The sequence below is a fragment of the Gallus gallus genome, chromosome 1 (genome assembly GCF_016699485.2).
Source record: "Gallus gallus isolate bGalGal1 chromosome 1, bGalGal1.mat.broiler.GRCg7b, whole genome shotgun sequence".
NCBI lineage: Eukaryota > Metazoa > Chordata > Aves > Galliformes > Phasianidae > Gallus > Gallus gallus.
In genome coordinates this window covers 193624623-193651041 of record NC_052532.1, presented here as the reverse complement: position 1 = coordinate 193651041, position 26419 = coordinate 193624623, and the positions used below count along the sequence as shown (strand labels likewise).

Below are 26419 nucleotides of genomic sequence, written 5' to 3'. Positions count from 1 at the left end.
TTACATAGTCTTCATTTTTGAGTTTTCCTGTAAAAAACAGAAAACCTGCATCTGGCAAAAGAGCAAGCCAAGTACAACAACGGCTCATGGGGTGTGGTGGTAACGCAGTTAAGTGTCTCACTGTGGTTGGAGAACTGTACCTTCCTCTGGGCTCAGGACACTGACCACCCGCAGCTGCCCATCCTCATGGGTTACAGTGGATGGGACATGGACCTTTGGACATGCAGAGAAAGCAGGGATCTGTTCAGCATTCTGTGGCAGCTTGGTGTTATTGCCTTGCTAGTGCATGCCAAAGGAGGTAGGAGTACTTGTGTTGTCCAGTAGATGCTGTTATTTTTTGGATCTTTCTCCACGGCATTGCACTTGAGACTTAGTGGTGAGGGGTCTGCTGAGATGAGGTACCCACGCATCTCCCAGAATTAAAGCATGGGAGATCCAAAATGAAGAGCAAATTGGATTTTATGGGATTTCGGCCAAGGAACGCTTCTGAGTACAACAGCCCTCAGCTGTGTGAAGTGTGTGAAATAGCACTAACAAGGAGAGGAAGAGGGTTTAACCTTTGTTCCAGAAGCCATAAATCACATCCAGAGGGTGAAAAATGAGTAGCAACTCTATTGCTATAAAATCTATGTGCTATGCTAGGCTGAGGAAGCAGCAACATTGTAGGTAGCAAATTTCCAGAGCCCAAAAGGAGCTCAATTGCTTTCCAAAGGCATTAAAGTGTCCCCAAAGCCTCTTTGGACACTTTGGTGAGCCACTTGACTTTTGTCCCTCAGGTTTTCCCCACTATGTCCCTATTGCTGCAAGCACAGAGGAGGGCAGAGTCTTCAGCCCAGATCCTCCACTTATTCAGAGGTTTCTCTCCTCATTTCTTAGCCATAGGATCATGCTGTTGGCTTGGCTGTTTCTAGCTCTGCTGCATTTACATGGGGTCTGGGAGAGGAGAGGAGAGGAGAGGAGAGGAGAGGAGAGGAGAGGAGAGGAGAGGAGAGGAGAGGAGAGGAGAGGAGAGGAGAGGAGAGGAGAGGAGAGGAGAGGAGAGGAGAGGAGAGGAGAGGAGAGGAGAGGAGAGGAGAGGAGAGGAGATACCATCCAAGGATAGATGGTGTCTTAATTTCAGGAGAGGTTCCACAGGGGTGAAAAGAACTTCACTTTGTAAACCACTGAAGGCTGGAAAAGGAAGGAAAGGACATGCTTTTTTAGGGTTGTTGCCTGAGACGTGGATGAGATATTGCAATGCTTTGTAAATGGTTCACTTCTGGGTAAGGTGACAGCACAAGAACCAACCTGGTGCATCCTGGGGACTCTGCATCACCCGGGCTCCTCATCTCTCATCTGCACTGATTTAATGATGACTTTGTTCTTCTAGGAAGACACTTGTGCCAGTACCTCCCCATGCATTTCATGTTTTATTAGTCTGGGCACGTGCATACTTTTTTTTTTTTTAAATCCGTGTCCTACATGTTTTAAAACCTGAAAGGGAAAGACTTCTTGGCTTTACAGGTTTGGATATGTTCCTCTGGATTTAGGACCGTATCTCGTAACAAAAACAAAATACTGGAGTCCAATCTGTCAAATTAAAGCAAAGATTTACCAAAGGAAAATATGCTTACAAAGTAAATATAAATTAATTTAATTGGTTCCTATTATCACTCCTATTGGAGCCTGCAAGTATAATCTGGTGCTGAAGTAATTAATTGGGTGTGAAGTAGCTACTGTGCCAAAACTCACTTGTAGGGAATGAAACTCGCAGACTTCTTGGCCTGGCTGTTACCTGCAGCGTCTTGGCTTTGTTATTTTGCAGAGCAGAGCAAATTGCAGTGCAGAGCTTTGCAATCAACCGCTCAGATAAATGCCTGGCTTTGTGTTTTCAGAGGGGGATGGTCACGACCACAGGCATTTTCCCACCTGGGTCACGCTTGAGATTGGGTTTGGAGAGGAAGTCAGCAGACAGGTTCAGTGTGGCTGGGATTGCAGGCACTTATTCTTGTGGTTTTCCATGGCTTAATATAGCCGCAGCTTTCACAGCCCTGTGTTTCCCCTCCCTGCTCTGGCCTTGCAATAAAGGAGCTTTGTCTGGAGGTTTGTGGAGGGGCTGGGAGTGGTGGGAGCAGAGGAGGCTGCGATGGCACGGAGTTGTTCCCAGCAGCAGCAGCAATGAGGCAGCCGCAGCCTCGGGTCTTTCATCTCAACCTCTCTGTTTTCCCAGGACAGCTGCTTGTGCAAGCTAGGAATTAACTCAGACAGCCCAACTGGATCAAAAATAGCCCAGGCTCAAATAACACAGAGGTTTCAAGATCCCAAGATGTCCTGAGAAGATGCTCAGCTGCTGAGACGTTCCAAACATTTGCATTCCAATGCAAGTTTGTCTGATGGAGCAAGGAGAAGCAATGCTCCATCCCACCTCCTGCACTTCTGTGCCCTGGCCACTAATCCCAAGGGTTTCTGTAGCATCCCGTGGTGAGTTTTAGGGTCTGGCTTTGGGACAGTCTGCATACAGGACTTGGCACCGCTCTCTCCTTCAGCATTCATCCCAGTTTGCAGCATCTGTAAGCAAGAAGAGTCCTTATTTTGTTCCCAAAGCCCACTCTTCCCTGCCCTGGGGGTTGCATGGACACACACAAGGACTTCATAGGATCACAGAATGGCTTGGATTGGAACGGACCCCAAAGATCATCTAGTTCCAACCCCCTGCCATTGACAGGGATGACAACCATTAAGTCAATCACTAGGTCAGGCTGCCCAGGGCCCCATCCCACCTGGCCTTGAACACCTACAGGGATGGGGCACCCACAGCTTCTCTGGACTTCAGAGGGATAAGGCAACACCAGCATTGCAAGGCCTCTGGGGTCTGCAGTGGGACTGCAAACAGGTTTTGGTGAGGAGAAGCCTTTCCAGGACACCAGTTGTGCTTCCTGGCGTCTGCAGTGAAAACAGCCAAGACAAAAGAAGTGCTGATATTATTAGAATGAATGAAAATGCTGATAAAATGCTTCAGAGCAAATAAAAAAGAAGGCTTTCTGAGCAAGAGCCCAGCCTTGGAAGGAACAGCCTGATCACTATTTTCCAACATTTTCCCTCCAGGAAAGGAGAGGCCAGCCCTTATCTTATGTTCTTTTTTTAAGTAGCATCAGTGTTCTGGCTTTTACTAAAAGATTTGCTTAATTTTTGTGTGTGTGTGTGTGTAAAACTACTTTCTTTCTGCCTCTTTCACTCTTTCTCTGCATAAACATTTATAGATGCATTTAACCAAAACCTTATTCTCAAATAAAGATTTCAACAAGCACCTAAATTTTCTTAATGTGATTTTTTGCTCAGTTGTTCTTTTTTTTTTTTTTTTTTTTTCTATCTTTGCAATTCTCATCCTCAGCTTCATAGATCTCGCTAATGCAACCCTGCTCCATTGGCAGGATGGGTTGTTAAAACAATTCCTGTTTGCCAGTGATGCTGATTCTTCGGATGCTGAAGGCTCAGGACAAGGTGGTCCCATAGGAACCACAATCCTGCTCCCCTGTAATTTTGGGTAACCCTTCTGGGCACAGAGAAGAGCCCACAGAGGAGGAACCAAGCCCACCCAGGTTGGTGCCAGGATGGACCAAGCCAAACAATGATGTTCCTCTGTCCTTTTTCTCCTCAGGTTTGGGGTGCACAAGGACGTTGCAGTGATGGGGTGGGGGGCACAGAGTGACCCTGGTGTCTCAAAGGGGTGTTCACCCAGAGCAGTGATTCCCTGCAAAGCCCTGATGGATAGCAGACAAGGAAAATCCAGGCAGCCTCACCATGAACCGCCAGAAACGGGAATGACTGCAGCCTGGGCAGCTCATAAATCATGTGGAAGTGCAGAATTTGGAGTTTCCTCATCAAACAGTGCTAATTGCAGCGTGCTGTGATTGCCTCTGCCGAGCTACAGGTGGGGGTGGAGCGGTGTGATTATTTGTGGGGACAGACAGACAGACCTCAGGTGGGAGCTGGGTGGGAAGAGCACAGCTCAGATGAGCATCACCTTGCCAGCTCTGCTCCAAGGTCGGCACCTCCCTACTTTAGAATCACAGAACCATAGAATCATTTGATTTGGAAGGGATCTTGAAAGGCCATCTAGTCCACCTCCCCTGCAATGAACAGGGAGAGCCACAGCTCCATCAGGTGCTCGGAGCCCTGTCCAGCCTGACCTTGGATGTCTGCAAGGATGGGGCACCCACCACTTCTCTGGGCAACTTGTACCAGTGCTTCACTACCTTTATTGTAAAAACCTTTCATCTTATATCCAATCTCAATTTCCTGCTTCAGTTTGAAACCGTTTGTCTGAATGTGCCTTATTTTGCTCTTCCGGGAGTCAGGACTTCCCAGAGAAGTAAAATGGGAGCTCTGTGTGTGATGGGTTGATTCCTTGGTGCTGCAAATGCTCCAGGCTCTGGGCTTTGTAGTGGAAATCTTTGTGATCACTCCACGCCCGAGCAGAGTGACTCAGAATAAAAATAATTAAATATGTTAATAATTATCAGGGGCCCTTTTGATTAAACAAATAAAGATTGTGGTGTGTAAGCAAGGAGGAATTCATAGGTTTGCAGAGCTCGGCTCACAATCAGGAGTCAGGAAGCTTCATTGGGCAGTGGAGAAAAAGCACAGGGAGAAGCTCAGGAGTATTCCAACTGGAACTGCCAAGGGTAGCCATATCCCTGCTATTGTACTTGTCCCATCCTGCATCCCAATGGGGGATCCCATTTGTTTCCAGGTCTCAGCATCCAGCAGATTTGGGGTAGATGGTCTGGGAATCAGCATCATGAAAACTGGTAGGGGAAGCTGGATGGCAACATAGGGTGCTGAAGACATTAAATATAAGGAATTACACACTGAAGAGTGTGTGGTCAGGTGTCCTGGGCACCTGGTAGATGGAGAACGGCACCTCTGAGGGGAGACTTGGATCTCATGGAGGTTTGGGTGGGCACCTAAAGAGGAAAGCCATGCTCCTGGCTTAGACTTCAGCACTGTGTTTGTAGGTGAAGCTGTGCTGCTTTCCTGTGCTTCCTGTGCTGCTTTCCTTGATGAAATGTTTGTCTGGTTGGAGGTGGGATCATACAATCAGTAAGGTTGGAAAAGACCACTAAGGTCCCCAAGTGCAACCCTAACCCATCCCCACCATGCCTGCTGACCATGTCCCTCAGTGCTACAAGTCCATAGTTCTTGGACACCTCCAGGAATGCTGATGGGATGTGGCAGGAGCTGTGCTGAACTTGGAAAACAATGACAAAACCATTCCAGAAGGGATGGGCGTGCCTTGCAGGGACACTTATCCCCTCTCTCCTTGGGGCCAGTGGCAGTACCTTCACCCATCAGGCTCTTCAAGCATCCCCAGATGCCTGCACACATGGCCAAGGCAGGAGGTGGTGTTGGCACAGAGCAACACAAAGCTCCAATCCTGCACAGGAATGTGGCCGAGGGGGCACTTGCAGCACAGCCTGGAGAAGCCTTCCCGTGGCTGTTTTGATCTCTCAAGTGTATGGGTGATAAGGATCAGGGCCTGACGCGCCGGGAGGGCATTTACAGACGTATTTCAAGATAGAGAGAAATGTGTTGGTGCAACAGGAGGGTGAGCTCGGACTGTATCACACTGGGGATCAGTGATGCTCCAGGGAATGAATACCAAACCCTCCTGACAGGGAGCATTCCCATACACTGCCAGAGGCAGCACCATGATGTGCCTATGCGTGTGACTCCGCGTGCAAATTATGTCCAAGGAAGGCAAGATCTAGGCTGGCTGCAACCACCGTGTGACCAGTTGATCAGGATGGACGGAGCTCTGAGCACCTGATGGGGTTGTGAGTGTCCCTGCTCATTGTAGGGGAGTTGGACCGGATGGCATTTAAAGGTCCCTTCCAACTCAAACAATTCTATGAAATACAATCTCCAAAGGATGAAATTCTCTTCATATCCCAAATCACATTTATCCATGGAATGGAGCCCACAGGACACAGGTCCTCTCTGCAATGAAGATAAGTGTTTCAATTCACGAGCAGACACAGATTTTCCACCAAAACACAACCACTCAACCACTTGGGGGGCAACCTGAATGCACAGCGAGATGACCCAACTGCTTGGAAAGGGAAGCAGGAGAAAAAGAAAAAAACACCTGGATCCTGTTCAAATGGATGAAGAACCTATGGGAGGGTCAACACAGCCCTTCTGCCTGGAAATCAGCCAGGACACTGGGGCTGCTACCCCTCCACCAGCCCAAAAAAGACCCTAAAACAGCACCGGACACTATCTGCAACCAGGACCTAACTCCCTCAGACCTATTCTTCCCACTCCTGGAGATAAGAGTATATGATACAGAAGTCCAACACCTTCTGCCATATGTTCTGCATCCATTCTTTATCAGCTAGTAAAATGTCCTTGCAGTGCTTTCCAGGGGAAAAAAACAAAAAACAAACAAAAAAAATCCCAAAACATTAAATGCATTTGCCATCAGTTTACCATTTTTAAGCCTCATTTAGGAAAGGGATCTCTGCAAGGCTCACACTTGCTAATACCAGAGCACACTGTGCTGGATTGCTCTTTCTTGTCCCGCAGAACCTTACTTATTCCCTAGGAACGGAAAAGAGAAAGGGGGTTAGGTGATGTAGTTATGCAGTGTATAAAGCAGCAGCCCCTTAACGCATCACTCAGTTGGGGAGGTGGTTTTGGGGAGAACGCCTGGGGTGGGCAGCCAGCTGTGCACGATGTCCGGGGGAACTGCGCCATCTCATGGTCCCCAGAGTCATAGAATCATAGACTAGAATCAGAATGGCTTGGGTTGGAAGGGATCTTAAAAGCCATACAATTCCAACCCCTCTGTGGGCAGTGCCCAAAGCCACATGCAGCCCGGCCTTGGGCACTGCCAGAGATGGGGCATCCACATTCCCCTGGGCAGCTTGTGCCAGGGCCTTATCACCTTCATGGTTAAGAATTTCCTCATTATATCCCATCTAAATATCATCTCTTTTAGTTTAAAGTCATTACACCTTTTCCTGTTCCTACACCCCCTAACAAAGAATCCCTTGCCAGCTCTCCTGCACCCTCTTTAGGCACTGGAAGGCCACTCCATATGAGAGGTGCTGAGCATCTTTGTGGCCTTCTCTGGACCCTCTCCAACAGCTCCATGTCCTTCTTGTGCTGGAGTCAAATATTTTGACAATAATCACTGCAGTCTCCAAATGAACCACTGCTCTTTCTAAAGCAATGACAAGAAATAAGAGCTAGAGGTGTTGTTCAATACAGATGTCCCCTGCTTGCTCTGAGACTGTTCCTTAGAGGTTATGCATTGCTTCTTCCCCTGTTCCTGATGCAAGAGCCCTGGTCTCTGGGGCTCCTGCTGCTTCCCTGCAGATCCTATCCTGGGGAAGGGCTGTCCCACATTATCACCTCCTGCTTCCCTTTCCTTTGATGCACTCCAAATAATCTCTCTTGCTTGGCACCCAAAGCAGCCCTCCTTTCAGCCTCCTGTTCTCACCCTTCTCACAGCTGATTGCGGGCTGTGCCTCTCACAAGATGTCACTTGGGCATTCATGCCTGGATTTTCCTGTTTTTTTTCCTCTGATGGAGGGCTGTTTTTTTTTCAGTGCGTTAAGCCAAGCACTAGATAGTCAGCTAGTGTTGTCAAGCAGTGAAAATGGAGAGAAGGGAATTACAGAGGCAAAGCAAGCTCACCCCAAAGATGCCCATCTACAACAGTTCACTTTTCCATGCACCACAGAATCACAGAATGACTTGGGTTGGAAGGGACCTCAAAGATTACCAAGTTCCAACCCCCTGCCATAGGCAGGGTTGCCAATCACTAGATCAGGCTGCAGATCAGGCTGCCTAGAGCCCTGTGCATCCTGGCCTTGAAGACCTTCTGGGATGGGACATCCACAACTTCTCTGGGTAGCATGTTCCAGCACCGTGGTGAGGGTCCAGACAACCATGCCTATTTGAAACTACTAGATAACTAAAGTTGACTTGAATCCAAGCCTTCACATGACCTGTTTACCCCCTGGTGTCCTCAGCGATGAGTACCTGCACCTTTTTCCACTTGCCCTTCATTTTTTATGGTGCTTCTGCAACCAACCTGGGTGGGCAGGTCATCGGGTGTAACATCATTCTAACTTTACAAGGGGAGTCTGCCTGAAAAACTCACTGGCTTCTTCCCCTTGGATCAAATTGGTGATGCATAGTCAGTCCTTTCCAGCACTCCTGTTGTTTCTTACTTATCCACCTTCTGCCCCTCAGACAGCATTTCTGTGGATGACTTCCATTTGCCCAACCAAACCTGTACCAGTCCTCGTTGGCAGCAAGACAATAAAGATCACTGTTTATTTCTAACAGAGTTGCATAGAGTAGCTGTCCACCGCTGAACCTTCAGCATCCACTTTGGATACAATCTCCCTCTTTGCGTTCAGTGTTTCTTACTGAAACAAAGCATTAGGGAAGGTTTTAAAGCACAGGAGTGAGTGATTGCTGCTGCCAAGCTGCTTGACTTGGTGCTTCAGCAGAGCGGTGAGCTGCAAGGTGTCCTCAAAAAGCTGGAGACAGCAGCCTGGAGGTGAAAGTGATCAATGGAACCTGCTCTGCTCCCTCCCCATCTCCACCCCTGCTGGCTGCAAGCTCCCAAGTGCACTTTGTATGTGCAATGGACAGAGCTGAACAAATCCATAGAAAGCTGAAATTTTGTGACCTATGTGACTCAGCTTACCAGAACACCTACTAGAGCAGACACTCCAGTATCTCAGTTGTCTCTATGCCAGCAAAGTGAAGGTTCATAGAATCATTAAGGTAAGAAAGACCACTAAGATCACCAAGTGCCACCCCAACACATTACCACCATACCACTAAACTATGTCACTCAAAGGGACATCTACCCTTTTGTTGAACATCTCCAGGGATGGTGACTTCACCACCTCCCTGGGCAGCCTGTTCTAATAATGCATTACCACTCTTTTGGAAAATATTTTTTTTTCCTAATATTCAAGCTGACTCACCCCTGGCACAATGTAAAGCCATTACCTCTTGTCCTATCAAAGACAAAGATTGTTCTGGCTCAGTGGCTAGATGAGATGGAAAGGTCTGTATCTTTATCACTGACTTCCATTGCTTTCCAGAACTGGCTGTTCATATCCGTTCTAGTCTCTGGGAAGGTTATCTGGACCTGATCCTTTGTGGCCTAGACATGGGCACCCTACTCTGGGTGTCTCTGCTAGAGCGTAGCCAAGTGGACACAAAGATCCTTTCCTTCCAAGTTCAACCATTTTGAACTTCTCTCTGCTCTAATCTAATGAAGTAATTGGTCAACTAGGCTTCTTCAAACCTGTGGCTGTAACACCATGGATCCATCCATGACCCAAGCAGTCCAGGCACTGAAGTTTTGGAGTGTGTTCTAAGAGCCACAGAACAAAAGTCAGCGATCTCCATGACAAATTACGTCAGATTAGGTAATTAAGTGAGGCTCATCCAGCCTTCAAAGGGAATAAGTCCCCATGTAACATCTTTTAATTGTTATGGTCTTTATCAGCTCTCTCTGACAAATCCCATTTAATGTAACCACAAGCTTAAGTCAGCTTGTTTTTGTTTTTGTTTTTCCTATGGGATCTGGGATTGACTGTAATTCCTGGAAACAGTCCCCATGCTGGAGCATGGTTTGCACCTATAACTTCATTCACAGAATCAGAAAATCATTAAGGTTGGAAGAGACCGCTAAGATCATCCCGTCCAACCATCAACCCATTCATTTCTCTTCTTTTTCACTGTGTCACAGCAGCTCACACGTCTCAGTATCCTGACCTCAGGGCTTCTCAAGCATTTATATCCCTTTCAGTCCATGTTGCTCTTCCCTGTTTAAGGTGGTCAGACCGAGGAACAGGGATGCTATAAGTGGGATCCCTGCATCACATGGCAGCTTGATGACAGAGGGAGAGTGAATCTCTTTGCACTTCAGAACACTCAGTACTATACTACATAGCACAATAAGGGTGGTGAGGCACTGGCACAACTTGCCCCCAGTGGTGCTGGATATCCCATCCTTAAAGACATTCAGGGGCAGACTGGATGGGCTCTGAGCTCCTGATGGAGCTGTGGGCATCCCTGTTCGCTGCAGGGGAGTTGGACCAGATGACCTTTGACAGTCCCTTCCAACTCAAACCGTTCTGATTCTAACAAAGAAAGCAAATGGAATAAAAGGCGAAAGAAGAGGATTTGCACTCTGACACACATTGGTTTTAGATGCAACTTTTCCACTACTGCAAATACGTAAAGAGATGAGAAATCTACAAAACCTCCTGCATTCAGGTCATTGTTTGAAGATGCAGTATCAGACCCAGGGACCAGCCCAAGCTCTGGTTTCCACCTTCTCTTCCTGCAGTTACTGGTTTTAAACTCAGACTGAAAGTGTTGTCATGTGAGTTCAGAGATACGTTGACCACATTTGCCAGTCCCAGAATGTATATCACACAGTTGTTTCTCAAAGTCCCACCTATCCCGTGCAGGGCTTCCTTTCTGATAATTGCTGCTGATATACAGAGCAAAATAATGGAGTGGGGACAAAACTTGCTAATTCTCACCATTATCTTAAGGGCAGCCTGTTAAAACATCAGCTGTCTGAGATACGCCTCTGAGCAGTCCTGGAATTTCCTTGCATTTGGCCACTGCCCTCAACTGTCGTGGGAAGACAGTGGAGTTGGGTAGGTGTCATTTGGTGTTGAAAGCTTCCCAGTGGAAGCATAGAGCACTAATGGAAGCATAGAGCACTGAGCTGCAATACAAAAACAAACAAACAAACAAACAAAAAAGCCCACAGCAGGGAGGTTGGAAATGGATGATCTTTAAGGTCTCTTCCAACCCTGGCCATTCTATGATTCCGTGATTCTATGAATTAAGGCTGCGTAACTTGCTGTGAGCCAGCATTAGACAACCAGATCTCCTTCAGAGGACACACAGCCAGTGCTGTCATCATTTCATCCATTCCTGGCCGAATGCAAAGCTCAGAGCCATCTAGATTTCAGCCTCAAGCCACCTCACATCTTGAGCATTGGAGCTTAAAGTCAGCATCTGCACCTGATCACGCAGGTTGGTCTATGATTTCTTGTTCCCATGTTAGCACCTATAGAAACTGTGCCTTCCTCAGACACCCCGAGCTCTACATGACATCCCACAGACCTTTGTGCTGCTCACAGGGTGATTTAAAGGAATTGATGCTCTTAGTCTTAGCAGAGTTTAGGATGCTCTTAGTAGTGTTTAGGTTGTCCTCTGCAGAGCCGGGAGTTGGATTTGATGATCCTTGTGGGTTCCTTCCAACTCAGGATATTCTGATTCACTCATAACAGCATACAGATCCCTGCAATGCCCTGCACAAGCAAAGAAATTGCCAGGGAGATGGGAAGAGGATGAGAATCAAAGTGGCAGAGGAGTGCTCCAAAATAGGAGTAATGATGGATGAAAGCAACTGTCTCATTCCCATTCCCAGTTGAAAGAAAGGGAGGAAGCTGAGAAATTCGCACAGACTCACAACTCAAGGGCCATCTCCAACAGATGATATCATTAATGAGAAATAAAACCCTAGTAAATGTAGTGAGAAGCAGGTTTTGCCACAGCTTGGTTTCCACCTTGGTGTCTCCTGTTCACCAGGTAAAGCAGCCCATGCAATGCACTGTGAAGTCAGCAGAGACATCTAGTGGCAAAAATAGCATAAAAATACGCAGGGGAATACATATACACTGGAGTGCTTGCTGCTTCTTACGGACAGCTCGATTATCACTGGCTTTCCAGCACACATAAAAAAGACTGGTTGAGAGCTCAAGGCTGTATTTTTAACTGATCTGCTGAAAAATGTATTGGAATGATGCTTTCCTAATTCTCCCAAACCCCAACTTTATGGAGATAAAATGCCTCCCCAAACTACTGTGCTTCCTGTCTATCATTAGTCTCCTAGGACATGGTTCACCCTCGCTCTTGCTTTTTGAGGAGTGTGGGGCTGTTGGAATTGTGTCTGGTTCTGGTTACGTTCTTTGGTCTTGCATGAAGGTTTCTGTATGCCATTGCTGCTGGGCTGATTGATGTGCTCTTGTTATACAGCTCAGAACAATTTTTTTTCCATCTGTTCTTTACAAATATGTTTTCTGTTAAGAGCTTTTCAGATTTTGGCTTTGATGGCACTAGGTTTTATTTGAAGACCTGCATTACCTATTATGTTGGACATCTTTGTGCAGCTGTTCCATTTACTCCGTCTTCACTGGACACAAACCAGCCACTATTCAGCTCTGGCAACTGTTTTTAAAAAATCCATTAAGTACATAACAAAGCAATGGCAAAATTAAATTTCTTAGTGGAGAGAGCCAACTTACCTGCAGGGAAAATCTGGTCTATCATTAAAGCCTGTAGTCCTTATTCTATCCAACTCAGGGGTTGTCAGGGTTTGTCAGGGTTGGCCTCTTCTTCTGGGTTTGGATGAGAGTGAGTGGCCTCAAGTTATGCTAGAGGAGGTTCAGATTAGATATTAGGAAAAATTTTTACTCCATCAGAGTGGTGGTGCATTGGCACAGGCTGCCCAGGGAGGTGGTGGAGTCACTGGCCCTGGAGGTGTTCGAGAACCGTGGAGATGTGACACTGAGGGACATGGTTTAGTGGTAGGGATGGGTTGGGGTTGGATTTGAAGTCTTAGAGGTCTTTTCCAACCTTAGTGATGCTGTGATTCTGGATTTATTCCATGGTCATGGACAATGGATTAAAGGAAGGCTGCAAATAAAGATAGAAGTTGTGCCCATCACCTGGGCTGCAGCACACAGCAACGCATGCGGTCCTACCTCTACCACACACAAAATCACATATTTTAATTCAGTGAATGCCAGTAAGCCACAGGCTCTTAAGTGAGTAAATGAATGTTGAAAACCAAACTCAGGCTCTGAAGTCAATTAGGCATTGCAAAGTCAAACAGTGAAACACCTAATCACTTCATGGTTGGGCCAAAGAGAAAGTGAGGGATCTCCAAAGCAGTTGTGACCAGATATTTGATATGATTCCATAGCAGCTGTGGCACATTAAAACATTTAGAGGCTGATTCAGTGGAAAATGATGGCAAAATGTGGAGTTTTTTTTAACCATTTCAGCTTTGGTGACAACTTTTTGTAGGGTTTTTTTTTTTTTTTTCTTGGCAACGATTCCTGGACATATTAAGTTGCAAAGAAAAGCACCAGTTTTACGAGTAGCGTCCACATCAAATACACCAAGCAAGAGATGAAGCCCATTTTTAAACCGTTTGAAACCTTTCAGCGGTGCTCATAGGTACTCTACCAAACATCCCAGTCCCTCCCTGTTAATCCCATCCCTCTGACTTGTCACATCACGCAGCAGGGAAAGTCTCTTCCACCTTCAAGCACAGCTGTGGAAGAGGAGACACAAATAAGCTAATTGCTGTGCCAGCAAAAGAGGATCGTGTCCCTGTGAGAGACAAGGGGACATTATCTGAAATGAGCCTGCCTTGTAGCAATCCACTCTATTCTAATAACTCATCCACTGCAAGTATCCTTTTTCCAACATGAATATTATATTTTTTTATGATAAAGGTGGTTATCTAAACTTGGTGAGACTGCACATGACTCCACTGTTGATGTCATTGATGAAGATATTAAAGAGTATCAGCCCCAGCACCAACTCCTGGGGGACACCACTCATCACCGGTCTCCATCCAGACATGGAGCCATTGACCACCACTCTCTGGACTTGATCCAGCAGCCAATTCCTCGTCCATCAAACACTCCACCCATCAAATCCATGTCTATGCAATTTGGCAAGAAGGATGTTGTGGGGTCCCATGTTAAAGGCCCTACTGAAGTCAAGATAGATGACACCAGTGGCTCTTCCCCTGTTCATTGATGCAGTGACACCATCATAAAAGGCCACTAGGTTGGTCAAGCAGGATTTGCCCTTGCTGAAGCCACGCTGGTTCTCTCATATCACCTCCCCACTCAGCACTCTGGGACGCATCTCATCGGGACACACAGGCTTGTGGATGTTCAGGTTCCTCAAGTGGTCACAAACCTGATCTGCTTACAGTAAGACCGAGGCAAAAAAAAAAACCTCAAACACAGCTTGATGTATTTTTAGAAACACAAAGCAAAGCCAAAGGTTGTTATTTTGCTCTTCTTTTTTTCTATGCTACCTTTGGGTTAGGCATTTGCCCAAAACATAAATAAGGAACTGGTGTCACAATACTTCCTAATGCTTAAACTCAGGCTGAGCAGTAAAATTACCATTCAAGTACAAATTTAGAGAAATTCAGTGTCGTTCTGAAGGAATAAATCTGGAACCAGCTTTAACAACTGATCCAAAAAGACAGGCAGAGGGAGAGCTGACAGGCAACCTCTGAGCATTCTTACATCAGGTCATTTTTCTAACTAAGATATGAGTACCAAAGTATACAATCACTCACCGAAAGGTGAGCAAGTAAGAATTTTATTTTAGTTTCTAATACACTAAACTCCATTATTACAATCTCTGAAGACCCTTTGGTGGTCTCCCAAGGCCACGATTTCTCAGAATGGATGAAGTACTCTGAAATCTGAAAGTACACAAAAGAAAGCATTTTGATAGCATCTGATTTCAAAGGCACTGGCCATGAACTTACTGATTGAAAGAGTTTCAGCAGGGACTGCAACATAACCAGCTTAAACCCATGATCACCAGCCTCATTAGAAAATCTGGATGCTTTTGCCCATGACAGATGCTACCCTTCCTGGCTTGCCCAATGCATCCCTACTGCTTCTGAGTGCATTTTGATTAATGCAAAGAAGGTGAGTGTATTTAAATGCAGGTGGCTCTCTGTGGTAGGCAGACAGCTCCATGGAGCCATGCTGAAGGCTGCCAAGGAGGAATTCAGAGTTGTCTCTGTTTGCACAGAAAGCCCTCAGTGACTTGGAAAGTGGAGAAGAAGGAAATGTTTTCCCCATGACATGCTATGGGCTGCCTACAATCAGCATCTTTCCTCAGCAGCTGGGCTTGATAAATGATGTCAGCAGCTCAGGAGTCCTTCTGGGCTCCCAGTGCCAAGAATGAACCTCAAGCAGGCAGAACACCCCTATACCAGAACAGCAACAGCCCAGAGCAAATTATAGAATCACAGAATTGCTTGAGTTGGAAGAGACCTATAAAGGCCATCTGGTCCAACTCTCCTGCAGTGAACAGGGATACCTACAGCCCCATCACACTGCTATACCTGTCCTCATGCAACTGGGTTGGAAGAGCGAATCCTTTAGAATTTGAGGTGCTTATTGCAAAAAAATGGCCAATTTCACATAAATATGGTGAAAGACAGGCCCTACAAAGCCACGAGATAGGACAGGGACCCTCAAAATCCCTTTGTTACAGGAAACAGTTGACTATGACCTCATCCTTTATCAGACATCAGAGGATTCACTTGGGTTCCACGAGTTAAGGTGAAACCAAATTTCTCTGGCTCTGCTAATCCCAGAAGAACTTCAGTTCTTTTCAGCTGAGCAAAGCAATGCCATGGCTTCTGCTGATGTTTCTAAGAGAGAAAATAAAGCTAACGTCACACATTTTTTCTTTGCTCTCTCCCCTGGTACATTCATTTTTAAATCTGCATCATCACTGGCTTTCCGGGTTGACATTTCCACCGTGTTGGGACATTTGGAACAAATTTTACCTTTCAATACTGCTGCATTCTGACAACATGAAGTGGTGGCCTAGAGGTGCTGCAGGACACACCAGACTTTTTCCAGCACTCTCATCATTTACAAAGAGCCTCCTAAGGGGAGATCTGAGTCTTCCTTTTGAACCAAATCTTTGAAGTGGTTTGTTTTGGCCTCCAAAAGAGCTGCAGGCCAAGTGAATGACAGGCATTTGTTCTGAACCCATAAATCTCACAAGCCATAAAGTGGTTTCCTAATCCTTTTATTTCACAGGGCACACATTTTCTCATCGAGCCGTGTCCCCATAAGAAGGGGCTGTGACTTGGAGGAATCTGCGGAAGGAAACCATTCAGCCTGGAAGGAGCTGGATTTCTCCAGCTGTTGCATTTTCCTCATTTTCTGGTCAGTCTGCATGCACGAATTAGGTGCTCCAACCTGTCACAACTGCCCCATTGAAGGAAAAGTATCAGCAGCACCGCAATCAAGTCAATAAAGTACTCGGAGCCAAATAAAACCCGTTGTGGAAATTCACTTGCATAATCTCTCTCCTTAAATAAAGAAGAAAGACTGAGAAATGAAGCATTTCGTGGAATCAAAAGGGGACACACCTGAGCAAACAGCTTTTAAGATCTGCGGGTCATCTTTCTGGTAGGCAGGATCAAAGCAGCTCTGCTGGAGTGCACTATGGAAAAAGTCACACATCCCATAAAAAGGGATCCTGGAGGTTTTGGAGACAAAAAAAAAAAAACATAAAAAAACCCAGGGAAGGGCTCTGCTGAAGCAACTAGCAGGCAGGAGCCAAGCTCTGCAAGCTACAGCAGCTCTAGGAAGTTAATGATGCCACATCAGCAGTCCTCTACCTCTGCTCCCATTTCTTGTCCTGATCTCGTGTGAAGACAGCAATGAAACGACACACTGTGAAGAACGCGGGGATGCACCAGGAACTCTTCATCCACGATGGAAGATGGGCATAATTTATCCCATTAAGTCTGCAAACAAATCCAAGATAGAGCCAGAAAGGTGTCTACTGAACACAGCGCTGCCTCCTTGTCCTTCAGTACTTGGAGTATTTTCAAGCTTACTGCAAGACGTGTCCTTTTGATAACTTTCTAGAAGCAGTGGTTAAACTGTCCTATGTAACACAATGAGGGCTTCATTTTAATAACTCCCTCCACTGCAGCATGAGTTTGTGTGGTCAAGAATAGCCAAATGTTTGAGCTTAATCGGGTATTAAGAAGTGACAGTGAAATAATATCACACGATCAGCATGAACGTTGCTCTTATGTATTAGAAACAAGCACAGCAAAGTGCTGAGAGCACACAAAAAAAAAAAGTTCCACTTTCCCACTTAGCTGTGCTGATTTGCATTCCCTTGTAAAGATTCATCAATGTTTTAGAGAACCTTTCAAGATTTAATTGCAGCATCTGGAAACCCTGCTCTGAAACGCACTCATTTCAAAGACTCCAGGAAATCTGCACACACAATCACTTCGTGTTTACCTTGGATCTCACCTGTGTGGGAAGCAAAGCTAATGTGCCCATTGCATTCCTACTGAGAAGCTGTTGCTGCCATCGTGTTCCTTAACATATCATTTTCCTTCTTGATCTTTGCTTTTCTAATAGAGAAGAAAACATTAAGGACATTAAGATCTACGGTGACTGCTCTGTAGCAAAACATATACCTTTATTCCACATGGAAAATGAATGCCAAGCTGTCCTAATACCAAAAATATTCTTCCCCTCACCTTCCTGTGGTAACACTTCCAACTTACTTAGAGGTAAACCGCACCAAAACAAAAAGAAAAACCCAGTCTAAGACAAAGGGTTTGCTCACTGCTCAGCTGTGATGCTCATCACTGTAATGAGATGAGCAATCCAATGAACTGAAAGCAAAACAATGCAGAAGGAAGGCTGTTCTTGTCTGTGCATATTGTGGAAATGAGGTGGATTTGGTCAGTACAGCTGTGTGGTTTAAACAGCATTCATCCAAGGTTTTCAGATGAAACCTTCTGTAAACTTGGAAAGCTATCTGTGAATTGTGCTGTTTTCCTGAATGGTTTGTGTATAAATTAAACTCACTGTTTTTAAGCTGAATTATTTTGAATATGTCCAACCACACAAGCTTGTTCTACTGTGACTTCAATTTAGTCATTTATAAAATGATGCTTCCCACCAGATTCGCCTATTTGAAAAACAATTTTTAAAATTATTCAAGATTATTGTTGAATATAAAACACCAATTATTTTATAGCTGTTCCTGAACTCCCTCCCAGTCTAGAAGAGGTTACTCTGTATTGGCTGTGAGACAGTCGAATGAAAAGAAAGAGGGAAGGGAAGGGAAGGGAAGGGAAGGGAAGGGAAGGGAAGGGAAGGGAAGGGAAGGGAAGGGAAGGGAAGGGAAGGGAAGGGAAGGGAAGGGAAGGGAAGGGAAGGGAAGGGAAGGGAAGGGAAGGGAAGGGAAGGGAAGGGAAGGGAAGGGAAGGGAAGGGAAGGGAAGGGAAGGGAAGGGAAGGGAAGGGAAGGGAAGGGAAGGGAAGGGAAGGGAAGGGAAGGGAAGGGAAGGGAAGGGAAGGGAAGGGAAGGGAAGGGAAGGGAAAAAAAACTTGCATACTTGTAACTCTTTGTGCATTTAGCACATTGAAACGTCTACTGTGCAGCAGCTCTGGGTCAACAAGGAATGCAAGACATGTTTTTATCTGACCTAGCACAATTGTTACAAGTAATAAGATATTACCAGAATGGAAATGAAAATCCTAGTGGAGCCATACTTAGCTCGGGGAAAGTATCACAATACTTCAGGAAATGCCAATTTGTTGTAAATGACGAAACGGCTATATTCATTTTTCTGTAATCAGATAAACACAGGAGGTAGGTTTCTGAGTCAGCTGTGGATATTTGATATTTCAAGCGGATGTTACCGACCCTTGCTCTTTCTGTACACTTGTGCTCCTGCCTCTAACCAGTTCGACGTTCTCTTTTGCTCAGATGCTCTGTCTTACAGTGTGAGTGCCAATGCAATGAGGAAGACGAGAATTGGGACCATTCACAAACTGCTGTCACTGTAAGAGGAGATGAAGATGCCTATAACTAAAACCACATGGAGTGAGTTTCTAAGATTCTTCCTCTATTGATGATCCTTCCTTGTCCAGTACTGAGAGTGAATTCAAAATGATGCTGTTATTAGGAGGGGTTGTCATTTAGCTTTCATGAACACCATCGCCTGTATGTTCGTTTATCCCATACTAACTCACCACTGCTGTGCTTTCTATTTAGAATCATAGAATCATTACAGTTGGAAAAACCAATAAGATCATCAAGTCCCAACCAAGCATCAGTCGATGCCTCCCCTGGCACAACTTAAGGCCACTATCTCTTGTCCTGCTGATGTTTCATTTGTCTTATTTTCACTGTCTCTCATTGTGCCATCACTGTAAGTCACCTGGACAAGAGACTTTGTTTTATGGCACTTGATAGAGCTTTAGGAGATTCACTGGAAATATTTTGTGTAGCTAGATGCAGGTCATAACAACTTCAGATATCTGATAATTGGGCCTTATATAACAGGGATTTTAAAATAGGTGAATGACACAGAAAATATTCTAGGCATTGAAGCCATATGACTATCCATGTGTCTACACGGCTTTCTGTATACAAAATGAGTTCACCTGTGTCCTCAGCCAACCAGCAGCACTGGCACCACTTGCAGCTTCCTGCTTCCCATGCTTGCAGCAGGGCAGAGAGCAGGGCAAAGCGTGCCTGCAGCAACCAGAGACCTGAACAGCACAGCAGGACACATGTAGTGTGAGTTGTGATTTAGGCACAGTGGAACGTGAGGACGCAAATCAATACTTTCAAAGTTGAGAGTTGGTGTGGATAAAATAAAGAAATGCAAGCAGCAAAGTGTGTGGATCCATATGATCCGACTGCTAACCCTCACTGCTGGAACATCCTTCCCTAAGCGTGCTCTGCAGTTGACCACAGTGGTCAATGCTCTGCAAAATCTCGTAGCGTTCTTGATCTTTGAGCAAAGAAACTGAGAAATGTAGCAATGTTTTGCTTGTTTGTGAAGGCTTGCTACATCTTCAATTTAAACAGCAGTTAGTTACTGTACAAACAACAAAGTGGTCAACACAAGAAAAAGCAAAGCAAGATAATTAGCTGTTCCAAGTGAATCTGGAATGTACAAGTTGCTATAGTCAGTGTGCAAAGCATCCCTTGGGGGTTTATGCTATTTAGGATTGTATTGATAATCCTGTACTAAGTGCTGATTTCTGTACTCACAGTAGAGGGTAAACCTAACTGGAATTTGCAGGAACTGGGAAGCAATGAGAGCACATCCAAGTGCTGAAAACGAGCAGAATTCAATGTCTGCCTCTTTTGGGAAGCTTATAACATCTCACAGAGCCAAGGTGAAAGGAGTTAATAGCACACACTGAAATCCAGCACTAGAATACACAGTTTTCAACAGGCAGCACAATTCCCAGCTACACAACATAGTAGTCAACTACCAGACTTGCTCTGACAGGGCTGACTGTTGTTGCTGTGGAGAGAGACACAACAGCACCTGGAACAAGGGAGTTTTGTTGCAGCTTTTGGTTCACTTCCTCTCCAAGTCCCAAATCCTTTTTTTTTCCTAGGATATTATCCATTGGAGTCTCAGCTGCTTTTTCATCTCTGTTCCTACTAATGAGCCACATCCAATAGATTCAAGAAGTGCCTCTATATGTCATCAGCCCTTAACAGTGCATCTACTGACCATAAAGAAATAAATGCATCTTCTATGAACCTTTATGCACCAAAATTTACATACTGCTTGCAAATATATCATAGTTAGAATAAAAGAATTTAGTAAGGATAGAAGCAATGACCAATGTGTCCTGGAACTGAAAGAAGAACGCAGCTTTGTAGACAGAAAGTATGAAGGACTGTTGGGCTGCATTTGGGAAGGGGAAAATAAATGAAGTAGAAAAGAACAGCACATGTAATATTTCATGGAATGGAATCCAGAGGGGTTCTCCAAACCATAATTAAAACGGTGGGAGGACATATCAAAAAAGGCAGACTTCAGAATTGGTTGGAAAGATTTTGTCACAGTATCTCCTGAAAGCCACCTGGGGAGTGCAATACAATACTAAGGCAGCAAAACAAACACAGACCCAGCACTTTACCCAGATGTTGAATTTTCTTCCTAGACCAAGATCTTGGAAATCTGTGCTTTTCAGTGTCTTGAACTGTGAACGCCCATCCTGACACTGCTTTCAAGCTCCCTTCCACAGAGGGTGATGGTGTTGAATGCTGTCTAAAAATAGCAGCCTTTCAATGCATATCCAGTTGAGAAATCTTAAATATAGGCATGCAGCAACACTCACTTTTAAAAGAATGTCTTTACGTGTAAAACCACACATCATACCAGGGTAGAAATTTGGACCTGGCCCCTAGAGAGACCTGTCCCCTTTACAAGTATTCAGAGATCAGCATTGGGAGAAAAGAACAGCAGTGAGACCTGAAGAACCACAAAGCAGCAAGGCATGCAGTACCTTAAGTATTCCTTGCAGCAGCAAATAGTGCCGGAAATGGCTGTGTCAGCATTTCTCCTTGAAGAGCTTTGCAGGAGCAGCAGTGTGCTCTCAGCTGGCTGGCTGCATTTGGGCTCTCGTTCTTTTGTCCTGCCTGAAATGTGCAAAGACACAGGATTAGAGTTGTGAATCTGTCCCATTTGTCCCTCTGTCACAATGAGAAATAGTCTAGAAAACACAGGAATACCTGAACTCAATTTGTACATGTTACTAGCACTTTCCAAATCCAGCTTTTATAGTCATGCAGAAGAGTGCTTTTACATAGGCTAACAAACCACACTGAAGCCACAGGCTTCTCAATAAACACATCTTCTGCAATGATGAGACACTTATGGGATTAAAGTTTATAACAGCAAAACGCAGAGAGCTCTGCTCACCTGCAAAGCAGTAATTCCTCCAAGCTTTCTGCCATCTGTTCTGACACTGAACAGGATACTCCCTGCCTTATGTATGATGTTTGGAAGGCGTAGCTTAGCTGGGTGTACTTGAAAACTTAAAGCCAATGTTCACTTCATCTCTTCAGTCAGAATGGAGTCCAAACTGGTAATTAAGATATGTCTAGACCCACGGATTTTGCTAATATTTTGCTCATTATTTTCTGCTTGGATCTTAGGGTGCAGGGTTCAGGAGGAGCTGTGAACAGTGCAAAGTCTTGCAGGAATGAGCTGTGTGCACTTTCACCATGGGATTGCCTCTTCATCACAGTTGCATAAGAAAGCTGATGTCAGCAAGACAAGCAAGGAACTTCTTTACATCTGGCTTTGTATGTTATATACATATGTATACATACAAAAAAAAATGAACTAAAAAGTGACTTAGAAATGCTTATTCATTTGGCAAAGAGAAGTTGCAAAGGTTCTTTTCTCAGTGAGGCTCCTGGCCCTCATAGCATTCTGTTACGTTTTTATTATTAAAAAATGAATTGAAACCATATTTTTCTCATTTCAGTAAGTACCTTTGTGATGTCCAAACAACTCCAACAATGATATCATCTGTCTCCTTCCTCAAGGGAGGAATCCAGGCCAGACCTTGATATTCTTGCTTATTCCTGGAGCATGCAGCCTTACACCAAAGCAAAGGCAGCAAGCCTTGCTCCTTGGAGGGGAAATGTATGTCACTGCTCCGTCCACTTCATGCTGTACCTCCTACAGATCATTCCCTCTTCTTGAGAGTTGCTCAACACTATAAATTAAGAGTTAAGGCCTGAATCCTGTTAAGCTGATCCACGCAGGCAGATACCCAAGGCCATTCTTCAGCAGGATGTGCTCCCCAGTAAGGACCTGCCCATATGGATCCTATTTCTGCACCAATATTCTTTTCAGGCTATGCGCAACATGTGGCATAATTGGGCTGCAGTGCTTGAAGCGGCCTCTGATTTAATGAAACAGATGATTCACCTTCCATTTGTTAAATCCCTCAGCTTAGGTCAAGGGTGCCTTCAGCTGGCTGCCCGCACAATGGTGGGTCCACAGGGACAGACATGGGTTTAACTTCTCCAGCATCGTCATCTTGCCTCCAACGCACTTTGTGTCAGCAGTGAAAAGCCCTCCAGACCAGTTCTGATCTGCAGGCTGGCGGATGGAGATGGAGAGGTCCAAGAAACCATCCGTGCTTACCTCTAGGATGCACACAGGCTTACAGCAACACACACCAACCAACCTCTGCTCTCTCTCCACATGCTTCAAACCCATGCTCTCTCCTTCGCAGTAGCTCACCAACATCCTTCCTCCACCACTGGCATCACCACCACCAGCATCACCAGTCCACCTCCCTTTATGCTAGGGAATTTTCTTCCTAGAAGGACTGCAGATTGTTTCCCAAGCAGCTTCTCTTTCCTGAAGGCACTGTCTGTTTAGCTGTGGTCCCTTCCTCATTCTTTCTTCCCTGCAGACAGAGTCTTCTGAGGTTGCTCATGCTACTGTTCTTCAGGCATCCTGGGTCAGGGGGAATTGTGCCTTGCTGTTCTTCCAGGTTTAGGGAGAGAAGAGACAAAGCTGTAAAAGCCATAAAACAAAACAAAAAACCCAACCAAATCCTTGAAGACACAAAATAGAGCTATCAGCAAGTAGTTACTATTTGCCATCTCTGTCTCCCAAATTCAATAAATGTTAAGATGGCATAAAGAAAAATGAAAGCACTAAGGATATATGCAAGTACAATTGCTTGGCAGGATGCAAGAGGATCTTGCAAATGTGGCTTCTTTCCATCCTCTTGATATGTTCCCACCCATCACTATGTTAATCATTGCCTCAGCTGCTGTCTGAGGCTCCAGTTTGGGAGTTTGACCAAATAACCACCAAAGAAGAGGTTCAGCCAACTCATACTCCAGTCTTTATTATTCCCAGGTCTCCCTAAGGAAGTTCCACAGGCCTGCCCACTTTGTCCAAGAGCTCTTCCTTAATTCTCCTCAATAGAGCTTTGCCAGGCATTTGCTTCTTCAGGACCTTGTGAGCACTGCAATCAGTCTCCAAGCAGCCAAATCCAGCCTTTTTCCACCAGACATGACTGTGAAAGAAAAGATAATGAATCAGTTCTGCCTGGAACTTCTAGACAAGTTGCACACTGTCCTGTTCCCCAAACCTGGCTTCTTCCCCACTCCCCATTGCTAAACGCAGCATCCTACCACATAGGTCAATCTCTTGGTCAATGTTGATCACTTGGGGAAGAGCTCTAGCAGTTGATGAGACCCTTAAGTGGAAACCAGCCCTTCCCAGAGAGACACAGCCAACATTAAGCAGAAGAAATGTACCTTCAGACAACTGATCTAAAGAGATGTTGATAGTTCCTGGACACGTCCTACAAGCATCTGGATGCCAGAGTTGAGGGATGCAGCATAAAAATTTGAACTGAGTCATGCATTACAAGGAGCATACTATACCACGTGTCTTCACCAGGCAATGAAGTTGTGCTGTGGAGAAGCCAGCAGAGGTTAAGACTCACAGTGAAATACAGCTGACCTTGTATTGGTGTCATCTATTCTTGATTTATCTGAAACAAACAAACAAAAAACCCACAAAAAAACAAGTAGAAACTCCTTGGAGATCTAAAGCTGCCTGGACGTGGTCCTGGGCCACTTGCTATAGTTGGACCTACTTGACCTCCAAAAGTTTCTCCCAACCTCAACCATTCTTTGACTGTGATAGTCTTGAAAATCTTTTCTACATATAAATAAGGATGTTTCTGCTCCCCAGACTCCCCAAACACCCTCATCAGTTCGCTAGGACACAATAATAAGGGAGGTGTACAGTATGGACAAGCAGAGTTGGGAACTGGCCTGCTGAGAAGCACCACGCACTTGCACATACCATCCCTTCGTAGCCTGCTTTAAGGACAATGATAACATTCCCTTGGAGGTGGACTGAGGATCTGAGATTGCAGGTGGAGACCCAGCTACCCTGCAGTGCAGCTCATGTATGATATCCTCTTATTTTCACTTTGTAGTACTTTCATAGGAACACAGGTGTGATACATTCATCATTACTGGCTACCCTCACTGTTCCAGTGCTTGCTGGACCTGCTGTGAAAGGTATTTCACTAAATACTCCAACTCCCAAGGCTGATGTCAAGTAGGTGGTGAGCAACTGTTCCAAGGATCCTTAAGACCTGAGCAAAACCGTTCTCTATCTACAGTACTGGTAAATTGTCCTTGGTCCAGTAAATTATACAACAAGAAGCAGCCAATCTCCATCTCCCAACCTTCAGGAAAGAGCTCAGAAGTCTTCATTGCCTTTGTTGGGATGACCAGCATCACTGTTGTGGGTTATTCAGGCCTTTTTCACATCTGGCAGCACTGCATTCAGCAGGAACAGGCATTTCCTGTGATGGTGAGCACTAAGGATGCCCTCTGCTTTAGTGAGTATGAGGACTGAACGAAAGAATGGTCAAGAAATTTCCATCTGCTTCTTCAGGATTGGCACTACAAATACCAGATATTTTTATACATTGTACAGAAGCGTCTTGCTGCTTCATTAAGAATGAGCCACAAAGCTTGAAATTCCTCTGCTCTAAGAATAAAAAGGATAAAAGGAGACAAAGCAGCAAGGTGATGGCTTTCAGTTCTTCCCCTCAAACACCACATCCTGTTGACGGTAGAAACTCTCTTAGTTGCCAGAATTTATCTACAAGAAAATCCCACTGCAGTTCTTGGGCCACGTCAGAGTTGTCATCTTGCTGAGTAGACCTTCTGGATGTTCTTCCAAGAGTAAGAAAATAAAGGTACTTTTCCAGTTCAAGCTTCAACCGTAGATTGTCACAAATGACTGGAGACTCAGTAGCCACCTGGCAGTGAAAAATGCCACAGAACACCTGCAACTATTAGCAGATTCTGGGCATTCACAGTGATCTCAGTTTTTAAAATGTAAATCACTGTTGCTCATTATCTTTTAGTAGAGTTGTCACATGCCCCTACTTTCTAACCATTGCCTGCAAGATATGCTTGCAGGCTCATAGCATGAAATAAGAAACCTTTGTTGCCCCTACAGATGCTTTGCTATAGAGTTCCTGCTGGTGGAGGACGTGGTCAGGAATGCCTGAAGATTTGCGGGCTGTATATAGGTGAAGCTGGAGGACACAGTGACCTGGTAAAAGCCATCTTTTTTCTGTACCTCAAGATCTACAATTAGGAAACTAAGTTGTTCTTCCTAAAGAGTTTGATGCCAGTTAACACTTCTGCAGAGCAGCTGGGAATCTTACGCAGAACTTCAGCCACTGCAACACAAAAGCATCAACATTTACAGTAAGATTACCTGGGCAGTCACAAAGAATGCTTACTTGATGATGTTTAACTTTAGGACGCCGCAAAACAGAGGAGCAGGGACCTGCAAAGGTCCTGTTCTGTCACCAGGGCACTGCTCCTGATCCTCAATATCACTGAATAAATTGTACCTGCCTTGCCTTCAAAGACACTTCCAGGGGTAACTATGATGCAAGCTAAAACAGAAGACACAGAAGTAAGGTTTTATGAAAAGATTGCTTTGCTACATGAAAACAAATAGGAAAAAAAAAACAACCAGACAACTGTGGCAATAACAAAGTGTACAATTACAGTGTTATGGAACACGATCTGTTCAATTAACACAATTTTGCAAAGTAAGGGCAGCATATAATAAGCACACACATATTTTGAAACTGCTGTAGAACTGTCTACAATCCCCAATTCCATTTTTTGCTGATGCCTCACTGCTTACACATACG

General features: G+C 45.1%; 1 long non-coding RNA gene across 1 annotated transcript; it reads right to left on the bottom strand.

Moving 5' to 3' along the window:
* Positions 1-1064: 1064 nt before the first annotated feature.
* Positions 1065-22169, bottom strand: LOC107052451. The gene is made up of 3 exons (XR_005839804.1): positions 21604-22169; positions 21188-21320; positions 1065-17266 (listed from the first exon to the last, which is right to left on the bottom strand). It is a non-coding gene; the product is annotated as an uncharacterized LOC107052451 (long non-coding RNA).
* Positions 22170-26419: the final 4250 nt, after the last annotated feature.